A 12,171-nucleotide genomic window follows, 5' to 3' on the forward strand; every position below is an offset into this window, starting at 1 on the left:
CTGACTTCCAACGGATCCCCTATCTATCTTACAATGACTCCCAACTACCTTCCCACTAACAGTGGGGCAGATGTATTAAGCAGCCCATAACGACTCCAAAATAACGGGTCCCGCTTCTCCTGCACGACGAGGAGAAGTGGGCACCCGTTTTGGCCGAATGTATTAAAAAACAACCACCCTGCAACAAGGAGAGCCGCTATGCCCATCGTTAACGGCTCCTCTTATCGGCCCCCAAGGCAGCCCTGCGCATGCGCATTTAAAAAAAAACTATTCTATCCCCCCGGCCGGCTCTCTGGGCATGCGCAAGATCTAAATTTTATTGCAAGATCTCGTGCACAGCCTGGAGCCAGCAGCAGGGCTTTTCCCCGAAGTGGGAATAGGACGATACTAGCCCTGGGCTGGTGAAGCGGCGGGGGCAATTTAGCGCCTAGGTGGCCGTTAATACATCGCCCCAGCAACTAATTACTGCGGGGGGACTGCAGGGGACAGCCCCGCAGAGAGTTACTCGGCGGGCTGTCCCTAGCGCACATTAGGTGTGCTTTAGTACATCTGAGAAATGTAATTTCCCCCCAGTTAGTGCAGAAATAGTATGGTAGTATAATGGGGAAGGACATCGATGCAGTCATGATTGATGGTCACAACCGATGGCAATATTACAAGTGCCCATTGATGGCAGCATACTATGCAATGGATGACCATCGATGGTTTGGCCCATCAATGGACATCACTTTTATTTTGCTAACTGGCCCATGGGACAATCAAACTGGGGCAGGGCTTCACGGTGCTGGAGACAGGGCTATGTCCCGTAACCTTGGAGAAAAAAAAATATTCGGTTATGCTGGTACTTCCCCATTGATGGCAAAAGTATTCTACGTTGTCGATAAACATTTAATAATTAAGAATCATCAATCGTCGATAGCCATCTCTACCTCATAGTACCCACTTCACTTGAAAATGGGTACGGATGTGGAGGTCCACCTAATCTTTCTTTGGTCTGAGGGGAATGCCTGCAAATACAGGAGTTTAGAAAAAGGAAAATACATGAAAATATAGCAGTTAGGCTTCCTCCCCCCAATTAGCCCTCACATTTAATAAATCTTCTCACTCCTACAATCAGAACTGGCATTAAAAAAGAGAAATCACATTTAATAAATAGACTATTTTCCCTCCATGCAGGCTCAACAATTTTAAGTATTCCCATTTAACAAAATAATCTATCCCCCTAGACAGCTCTGATATTACATTAATATTGTTTACATTTAATAAATAAAACATATTAATCCTGTGAGCGAGGCTGGCATTTTTTGCAGATATTTTGCCCATCTCTCACAGCAACATTCAGTGGCAAATGCAAGATTTGGGGGAGTTTCCAAATGTAATCCAAAACCTCCCACTCTGCAGGGCATTGGAGTAAGTATGGGAGTCTGGGGGAGCGGTAACAGCTCTGAAAATGAGTCTTTTTACACTGGATACTGTATGGAATAAAGTATTAATATTTAACAGTACAGATGGTCTATAGTATAGGCTGTTTCAAACATTTAAATAAGACAAGTGGTCAGGAAAAAGTTAAACATGCCATAATAAATAAATACACAGACACAATTAAAACCAGTACTGCACTTTCTAAGCTCACATGGCTCCTGTCTCTTCCTCCTGGCATCTATACTCTGGTCTATTGCGATGGGCTCAGATCCACACACACACACACACACAGCAAACTTGGTAGAAGAATCTGCTCACACAGGGCATGTGCAGCAGCTCTGCTTTGTCCCTTATACAGTGATGTGGTGGCGGGTGTGGTATGGCGCAGGAGCTCCTGACTGCCGTTGTTCCGACAGGGTTGAGAGCACAAAGAAGGCCCTTGCGGGTTCGTTGCACTCACCATGCTGCGGGCCCGGTGGCTCACTACGCTCGCCACAGGTTCTGTTCTCCCTCTATGGGGGTTGTGGACCCCCACAAGGGAGACTAGCCCCTGTGAGTCGGGGTCCCCCATTGGAGCCTCATCCGGCACCCGTGGTGGCAGCTCAGATCATATTATATACCAGTGCTATTGTTGTCATAACTTAAGGCACTTCCCAAGAGGAGAGGGGTTTCTTCTGGGCGACCATAACCCCCCCCCCCCCCCCTGCATTTGCCTATGATGTTGGGACTCAAAGGATTAAGGTTAATAAATGATTCTGCTACAGAATTGCGTTTAATTCCAATGTTCTGGATTCAGAGCTGGCAGACAGAGCCCATAGGAAGCAGTTTGCATGTTTCCATCCACAAATCATAGAATTATGTTTAAATTCTTCGGTTTAATGTTGTGTGAAATAGTGTTATTCAGTTAGCGGGAAGCAAATGACTACATTGTGGATAACTATTAATCATAGGTTTCTTCCCACCAGTCTGTCACATAACTCCGGCATATGACATAAATCTTACCTTCCACAACCTGCTGATAAGCCAAGCAATGCCCAGTCACATTACATTCCCCCCAGTGACATGGATTCCTTGCCAGCACATGAACATTACTGGAATCTTGAATATGTTATTTCCTACTTAATTCATATGGTCATATACACTTGCAGTAGGAATACTAACTACTGTGTTCCGATAATAGCTCTGTGAATCAGGCAACAGAAGCTATGGGATTACACCAGGGTTGCCGACCCTCCCGGAATTACCGGGAGGATCCCGAAAATCGGGTCCTCCTCCCGGCCCCCCGGAAAGGTGGGCAACCCTCCCGGATTCCAGGGGACCCCCACGCCACCCCCCGATTGTGGCGTCTTCCCCATACCTTTGAATTGAAAACCGTCAATCCGCGGGTCTCAGGGGAGGGGGCGGAGCTAAAATCGCGCCATTTTAGCCCCGCCCCCTCCACGGAGATCCGTGAATTGGGGTTTTTACCATCATGGGGGTGGGGCTTAATGATGTAAAGCTCAAGCCCCGCCCCCCGAACTGCAGCTGGAAGTCTCCTCTCCGGGCTTCTCCCGGAGAGGAGACAGAAAAAGTCGGCAACCCTGGATTACACTATTTTAGAATTAGTAGAACTGATCAATAATATGTGTTTGTTACATATGTATGGTTGAATAGGATTTTTTAATTCTTCCCGCCGCACCCAAATTGACGCACTGTATCTGATGCGATACACTGGGGTGCTTAGCCTCCGAGATGTGCCGCTGGTGGCTACACATAAGATTTATCTTATGTGCAGTCCGTCAGACCTCCGACGTGCATGGGACTGCGCATCGGATCTAATTGGATGTCAGACATTTGTGATTTCACCCGATTTCTCTTCCCGATCCTATGGAATCGGGTGAAATCACGTAGTGTATGGGTTTTGTGAGTTATTTTGTTTCTGTGCTGGGTAAATACTGGTTGTATTATTTTCACACTGCAATTTAGATTTCAGTTTGAACACACCCCACCTAAATCTAAAGGCCCCCATACACTGGCCCCGATTTGTCCTAAGGACAAGTTGACCAGTTTGCCCAGATCCCCTCGGCAGCTCCCCGGGAGGCTCACATGCGATCTGGCACTTGATGTGACATTTTCGCATGCTATTTATTGCATGTAGTTCTCCCAGGGAGCTGCTGCAGTGGCGGGGGGAGGGCAGCGGGTCTGGCCAGCTGGTGGTGGTGGCAGGCGGCAGGGTCCATCTGAGCAGCGGTGGCTGGGAGGCTAGTGTTTGTGCATTTTGCCGGGTGGCGGGATGCGGCTGCTGAATATTTTGAAATGACTGGCCACCCGTTGATTGGCTGAGTCTCACCCTGCATCCTGTTTTTTTTAACACTATAATCATGGTGGAGGAATGAGGATGTTGGGCTCGTTTATGGAATTCATATAATTTTAGACCCACCCCATAACCCCAGTCCCAGGAATAATGGCATTTTCTGGATCCCCATGACAGGATAGTTCAGTACGCAGAGGAGACAACAACCGTTGGTAAGTATGCAAGGGCGTAACTACCATAGGTGCAAAGGGTGCAGCTGCTATGGGGCCCAGAGCTGAAGGGGGCCAATATTTACTGTCAGTTGCTAAATAGGGGCCCTTACACACTTTTGCTATAGGGCCTACGAATATTTAGGTACCCCTCTGTAAATATGCCTTAACTGTGCAGAGTTTGTATATATTCTTCATACCTGCTTGGGTTTCCTGTGTATTGTATTTCACATTGCAAAGTCTATGATGGACAGAGGATAAAAGATTATTGTAATTACTTTTATTGTTTTAAGAACAAAATAAAAAAATATATATTTATGGAATAATTAATTTAAATAATTCAATCGTTATTATTATTATTATTATTATTATTATTATTATTATTATTAGCTCCTCTATAGGGATGTTACAATGTTTGATGGCGTCCTAATGATGCAGTATGGACGGTGTAATGGTTAGCATTACTGCCTCACAGCGCTGAGGTCATGGGTTTGATTCCCACCATGGCTCTAACTGTGCGGAGTTTGTTTATTCTCCCCGTACTTGCGTGGGTTTCCTCCGGGTACTCCGGTTTCCTCCCACAATCCCAAAATATACTGGTAGGCTAATTGGCTCCCAACAAAATTAATCCTAGAATGTCTGTGTGTGGCATGTACATGTGGTAGGGAATATAGATTGTAAGCTCCACAGGGCAGGGACTGATGTGAATGTTCAAAATAATCTCTGTGCGCTATATAAGAAACCGTTAATAAATAAATAATATGCATAGCATAAGTGGTGTGCATCTCAGTAAGCCAGAACAAAATTTCAAAATAGCCACGAACCTGCTCTGAGTTTGAATACAGCTGGGCAGCCCACCGCTCTCTGCCCGGCTGACACTGATTTGAATTCTGCCCAACTGGCGACTGTCCTCGTTCCCACGAGCAGCAGCTAAGTGAGGTGCCATAGTAATCAGGGCATTGACAGCAATGAAGAAGACACTGTCAGCGCCTTGATTAATCTGGGGCCTTTACCCAGCTGCGTACGCCACATAACAGGAGAACCGGCCCTGGTAATATGATTCTGATGGCAATGGTTTATGTACTTTAAGGGCAGATGTATTAAGCTTGGAGAAGTGATAACGTGGAAGGTGATAATGCACCAGCCAATCAGCTAATATCTGTCATTTTTAAACTCACATATATATATAGTGGCAACTGCTCAATTAGTTAAGTAATGTCACTCAGTTGCATGAAAGGGAGAGGTAACACTGAGTAAGAAAAATACATGGTTGTCATGCTCACTGATGCTCATGGTTGTCATGCTCAATGATGTCATGCTCACTGCATGACATCAGTAACCAGACTTAAACACTACATGATAATAGAATTAAGAGATCTTGGCTACATATAGTTGCGCAAATGAATGTACAAGCCCCAAGCCATCACCAAGGCTATTCTATATATTGGGGGGTGGTCCCTATTGTTATATCTAGGTGCAGGGTGCAGCTATTCAGTGTGTTGGGGGAAACAATGTATTTTTCTCTTATTATTTTAAACACAGCCTGTAACTGGACAGGTAGGAGCTGATTGGCTGGTGCATTGTCACCTTCCACTTTATATCTTCTCCAGGCTTAATAAATTGCCCTTAAGTTGTTAATGGGTACATGACATTAATAATGTGTAAGCATTCTCTATATGGTGTATTCAATTAGTTCCGTAGGCAAAAACTAAACTAATCTTACCCCTGACTATTCAATTGCGTCCATTTTTGCCGCTATTGAAGACCTATTTTGCCAATGCCTTATAACTTTTTTGGGCGAAAACGCTTTGTTAAAAAAGGCCACATAAAGTGCAGAAAAAAGCCACAATTTCACCGGCAATGTGGCAAAAAAACTTGTGGCTATTCCATGTGTTTCACCACTTCTGGATTTTTTGCCTCACCCTTGCAAATGAACCTAAAATACAGAGAAAAGTGCAGATTTTACCCTTTTTAAAGTCTTTTATGTAAAGTTTTTGTTTCTTTGAGTTCCTTAATTTTTCAATTGAATGTAATTTTGTAGGTTTCTCTCAAGATCAAATAGGCCGATGCATACTCTACCTATTTGTCAACCTGGCAATGATAGAGAAGCTTTAGAAAGCTTAGCTTTATAATAATGCAGAGACAGTAGTGTTGAAGGTATTAGGCTATATCAGGGGTGGCCAAACCGGTCCTCGAGATCTACCAACGGTCCATGTTTTCCAGATCACCTCGCTGGTGCACAGCTGTAGTCAATACTGTCACATTTTCAAACCTGCTGCATTCATTCCTACTATAGATCCACAGGTTGCCTGGAAAACATGAACCGTTGGTAGATCTTGAGGACCGGTTTGGCCACCCCATGGCTATATAATAACTCATAAATTCAACAAAGGTTCATACATGGGATGATGGCTAACTGACATCAGAACAAGATATCCCTCCACAATAGCAAGTATACAGGAACAGATTCCCAGGAATCATAAACACCGGTTTAACCCTTTGAGTGCTAACATTGCTGTGAGAGATCCTCAAAATATCCGCAAAACTGCCAGCGCTGCTGACAGCGACTGTTCTTTTTTGGGTGCAATATTTAACTAAACTTCAATGAATTGCCTTGGTTGTATTTGTATTTATTTATACTAAAAGAACATTACAGGGATGCTGGCATTTTTAGCAGATATTTTGAGGATCTCTCACAGCAACGTTGCCACTCAAAGGGTTAAGGAGGTACAGTAATAGTCAACCACCTGGTATAGATCATGTGACTGCTGGCCTGTAATAGAGATGTGAAACAGCAATTTGTGTGTTAGCTTCATTTATAAAGATAAACAAATCACAAATATACTATATAGTAAAGTGTATAAAGAAAATAAATCTTAGCAGCTATTGGAACTATCCACAGTGGAGAGCAAGGGCATAACTATAGCTTGTGCACAGTTTGTGTTTGGGACTGGGCATGCTACTGGTTATGATCAGATTAACATGCAGATTCGCCACATGGCTAAGAAACATAATAGCACTACAATGCTGTATAATGTGAGATGGGGGCAATACAGTGTTGCATAATGTGAGATGGGGTAATACATTGTTGCATAATGTGCTGACCGCATTCCTGTGTAGCATGTGTACACCTTATTTTCAGATTCAGACACATCCACAGTCGGCTTGAAACCAGGGAAAACATCCATTTCTTAATATGTAATCTGAATGGGTATATAGATCAAATGTTAGACTTCCCTGGTCATAAACTTACTGTATGTAATGGTCCATACATTAGTGGAGTATGAAGGCAATTTCCTATACTCCGTCTCCAGATGCCTGGATTGGAGGATTGAGGAAATCTAACGGGTGCCGGACGGGGTTCCGACAGTCAGGATCCTGACAGGCATTCACCCGACTTTGGGATCCCGACTGTCAAAACACCGACAGTCGGGGTCCCAACGGCCGTCGGCTATTTTCCCTCGTGGGGGTCCACGACCCCCATAGAAGGAGAATAGAATAGGTGGCTCACGTATGGAGCCACCATGCCCACAGCGTGGTGAGCGCAGAGAGCCCGCAAGGGTCTTAGTTGCGCTCACCATGCTGTCTGGGTCTGGCCAGTCGGGATCCCGACGTCGGGATAATGACTGTCAGGATCCCGACTGTCAGACCCCTATACCACACCCAAATCTAACATGGTAGAAATCCTCTATTCACTGATTCCAACTATACAAATGATCAGGTTCAGCAAGTTTGGGATCTTTACAATGCTGGGGGGTTTTCAGATTCCCCTGATGAATCGCCGATCATTAATGTCGGCCATAGATATGCAGTTTGCATTACTCTAGCAGAGTATACTAGAACATATTGGTATTTGCACAGAAGTTTTTGTGATCAATTCTAAATTGCACAATATAATTCTTATTTTTACCACTCTAATTTTTCATTTACAGCTCAGCATGACCACATTAAAATTGCTATTTCAAAATTATTGTTTACGCACAAGTCAGTGTGCAGTTTATTGTCCACATTAGGAAAAAATCCATTATTTTGGGGACGTGAACATTATCTTCTGCTAACAGGGAGGGAGTTATCTGCTCTAATTGCACAAGAGTTAAAAGTGATGATGAAATAGTACAGTTTATAATATACAGTTTCTGCAGAATTGTTAACCCTTTCAAAAAAACTTTTTTCTCAACAAACAGGAAGTTCTGTAGCTGAAGCTAAAATAAAGAACCCCATTATGGGGCAAATGGTATAAACTCGCTAATTCAGGATTTAAGGTCTGATTCAGAGATGTTTGCAGAAGTGCGGAATTTGGATATTTCCTACCGTCTGTGCCGATCACTGGTGATCGCAGTTTCATATCTGGTGGTAGTTGGCAAAGGACTGCGTGTGGGGGGAAAAAACATTGAGGAAACTGTTTCTTGAGGTTTAGACCCATAAGTAGAATTTATTATTGCTGCTATTTGGGCAATAACAATTTTGATATTACATCCGGGAACAGGCGATCTGATAGAACCCATTACAGCAATGTGTAAAGTTAAGTGATTGCATAAGGGCGCACTTTACCTTATGCTGCAGACCTACTGCACATGTGTGGTCATTAGACCGCACATGCACCAGTGGCTGTTATCGGGGAGGGATCCAGACAATCCCTCTCCAGTTAAATTGCGTTATGTAGCCCATAGGCTACAACAGCTAACACAACAAACAAGAAACGAATAGTCCCAATGTGCAGTCCTGATTCCTGCTGCCACACAATCAAAATGAGGATAACCACCAAGTCCTGGAACAATCAAACAGGAAAAGGAAACAATGGGGGGAAATTTACTAAGATGTGTATTCTACTTCACATGTGATGTTGCTATGGGCAACCAATTAGATCCTGTCTACTATCTTCTAGAGGGTACTAAATAAATAAGGAGTAGATGCTGATGGGTTGCCCATAGCAACATCACAGTAGAATACACATCTTAGTAAATTTCCCCCTATATGTGTGCAGGTGCTGAAATTTTATTTAAAGAAAAAGGGGGTTATAGGAACTGGCTACCTGTTGGCGCTTATTGCAGCCTTGAGTCTGTACTACCCACAGCTATCACCTAATAGCAATACACAGGGTTATACAATACAAAAGATTTGGGATTCCAGACTTCTAAGGCGCAAGGGTAGATGGTGAGGCTTATCAAACGGCGATATTCCTCTTGAACTTGCTACTTTTCTTCAATATTCACACTCGATGCAATGAAGAAAAGAACCACAATAGAAAGAAAGAAACCAACTGTTATATGCTGTTTCTCATTCGGATCAGAGGTGATAGTACACAAATAAAGATAATATGGGCGTACCCCACTCACGGTATTGGCGGAGGGGTACAAGCACGTAGCGTTATCTTTAAGGACCCTCTGGTTCTTTAAATCGACCTTTCGTTCTCCCGTGTATGTGAATGTGAGTAAACAAATAAACAAAATATCACTATTAGTGTGTGTTCTTTGTCTAGTTTCTTAGAACAAATATATCCAAGGTGCAGGACAAAGTTTTCTCCTTTTATGTGGGCGTACCTCACTCACCAAATGCACGGTGGGGGTACACCTATAAAGGTTTCTTTGTGAAAAAAATTATGAAGACAGGATGGGCGTACCCCACTCACGGTATTTCAGATGATGAACAGGCCCGTAGCAGGTTCTTTTGTTGGGGGTCCTCTGTCCACTCAATAAATAGTGGGGATTTTCATCCAATCGACATAAAAAGTGAAATACATATACAATGTGTAAATTATCATTCAATCTTCTGAATAATAGTGAATAATCTTCTCAGGAAGAGGGGAGAAGGTGTGTACAGTAAGCGTACCCCAACTCACACTATGAAGTGTTGTTATAAGTGCATAAAGGTGTCTTTACAGGAACCATAGATTTTCACCATGTGAAACAGAAAAAGCAGGGTATACCAGGGGATTTTCTTCTCATAAAAGAGGAGATGAAAGGGTGGGTTGCGTACCCGACTTACGGTTGGGTAAGCATTGGGACTCCTATAACGGTTTCTTTAATCTTTATATTTCTTGTGACAATCACCATTAGTTCCGGTGAGAAGACGTGTACCCAGGAAAAATGATGAATGTAATTAGCCGTAACACAGTCCACTTTGAATATTGTAAAAATACTCCTAGCCAGGTGTTTTTTTATAAAAGTAGAAAAATTTTCTTTATTCCAAAGACCATATCCTTTGTCTTCATGACATTTGGACAGATCATAAAAACAGGGGGGTACAGAACATGGACCACACACGGTCACAATACAAATAAACCACAAGGACTACCGAAGAAATCCAAAAAACATCCGGATACAATAAAAATAAAAAATGAAAATAAAAATAAAAATTTAAAAAAATTGCAAAGTACTTGAAAACATACGTACATCCAATGTTGGGGTTCTGTGGTGTAAATGGTGATGGCTGCTCACACTCCACACTAGCAGTCGACTGCTAGTGTGGAGTGTGAGCAGCCATCACCATTTACACCACAGAACCCCAACATTGGATGTACGTATGTTTTCAAGTACTTTGCAATTTTTTTAAATTTTTATTTTTATTTTCATTTTTTATTTTTATTGTATCCGGATGTTTTTTGGATTTCTTCGGTAGTCCTTGTGGTTTATTTGTATTGTGACCGTGTGTGGTCCATGTTCTGTACCCCCCTGTTTTTATGATCTGTCCAAATGTCATGAAGACAAAGGATATGGTCTTTGGAATAAAGAAAATTTTTCTACTTTTATAAAAAAACACCTGGCTAGGAGTATTTTTACAATATTCAAAGTGGACTGTGTTACGGCTAATTACATTCATCATTTTTCCTGGGTACACGTCTTCTCACCGGAACTAATGGTGATTGTCACAAGAAATATAAAGATTAAAGAAACCGTTATAGGAGTCCCAATGCTTACCCAACCGTAAGTCGGGTACGCAACCCACCCTTTCATCTCCTCTTTTATGAGAAGAAAATCCCCTGGTATACCCTGCTTTTTCTGTTTCACATGGTGAAAATCTATGGTTCCTGTAAAGACACCTTTATGCACTTATAACAACACTTCATAGTGTGAGTTGGGGTACGCTTACTGTACACACCTTCTCCCCTCTTCCTGAGAAGATTATTCACTATTATTCAGAAGATTGAATGATAATTTACACATTGTATATGTATTTCACTTTTTATGTCGATTGGATGAAAATCCCCACTATTTATTGAGTGGACAGAGGACCCCCAACAAAAGAACCTGCTACGGGCCTGTTCATCATCTGAAATACCGTGAGTGGGGTACGCCCATCCTGTCTTCATAATTTTTTTCACAAAGAAACCTTTATAGGTGTACCCCCACCGTGCATTTGGTGAGTGAGGTACGCCCACATAAAAGGAGAAAACTTTGTCCTGCACCTTGGATATATTTGTTCTAAGAAACTAGACAAAGAACACACACTAATAGTGATATTTTGTTTATTTGTTTACTCACATTCACATACACGGGAGAACGAAAGGTCGATTTAAAGAACCAGAGGGTCCTTAAAGATAACGCTACGTGCTTGTACCCCTCCGCCAATACCGTGAGTGGGGTACGCCCATATTATCTTTATTTGTGTACTATCACCTCTGATCCGAATGAGAAACAGCATATAACAGTTGGTTTCTTTCTTTCTATTGTGGTTCTTTTCTTCATTGCATCGAGTGTGAATATTGAAGAAAAGTAGCAAGTTCAAGAGGAATATCGCCGTTTGATAAGCCTCACCATCTACCCTTGCGCCTTAGAAGTCTGGAAGCTGAAATTTTATTTGTCCACAGGTAAAGTACTTCCTCCAAGTCCTTCAAGTTCAGCAAGGGCCAATAAACAGAGATCCACATGGTATTTCTCATGAGGGATCAATGAAGAGAGGGTACTTGTTTCCTAGCACGGTGCCCATCGGGTCCCATCGTATAAAGTTAAGGTATGCGATGGGACCCGACCGACCCGATTTCGTGGTTTTTTTTGAGGTTTCCCAACAATTGTAAAATCGGGTCCATCGCATGCCATTATAATGGCATGCGATGCAACCGAACCGATTTTACATACAAATTACCCATCAGGGTGGGTATACAATCAAAAATTGAGTATGGTGGGCCATTTAACATTGTTTCCTATGTAAAATCGGGTCTATTGTATGCCATTATAGTGGCATGCGATGCGACCAATGCGATGGACCTGATTTTACATAGGAAACAATGTTAAATGGCCCACCATACTC

General features: G+C 42.7%; 1 protein-coding gene across 2 annotated transcripts in view; it reads left to right on the forward strand.

Annotated features, from left to right (window-relative positions):
* The window catches only part of RAP1GAP2 (RAP1 GTPase activating protein 2), a 701,910-nt gene that overhangs the window by 52,848 nt on the left and 636,891 nt on the right, over positions 1–12,171 (forward strand). The gene's annotated exons all lie outside the window — the stretch shown is intronic.

Source organism: Crinia signifera, chromosome 2 (genome assembly GCF_055691185.1).
Source record: "Crinia signifera chromosome 2, ASM5569118v1, whole genome shotgun sequence".
Lineage (NCBI taxonomy): Eukaryota > Metazoa > Chordata > Amphibia > Anura > Myobatrachidae > Crinia > Crinia signifera.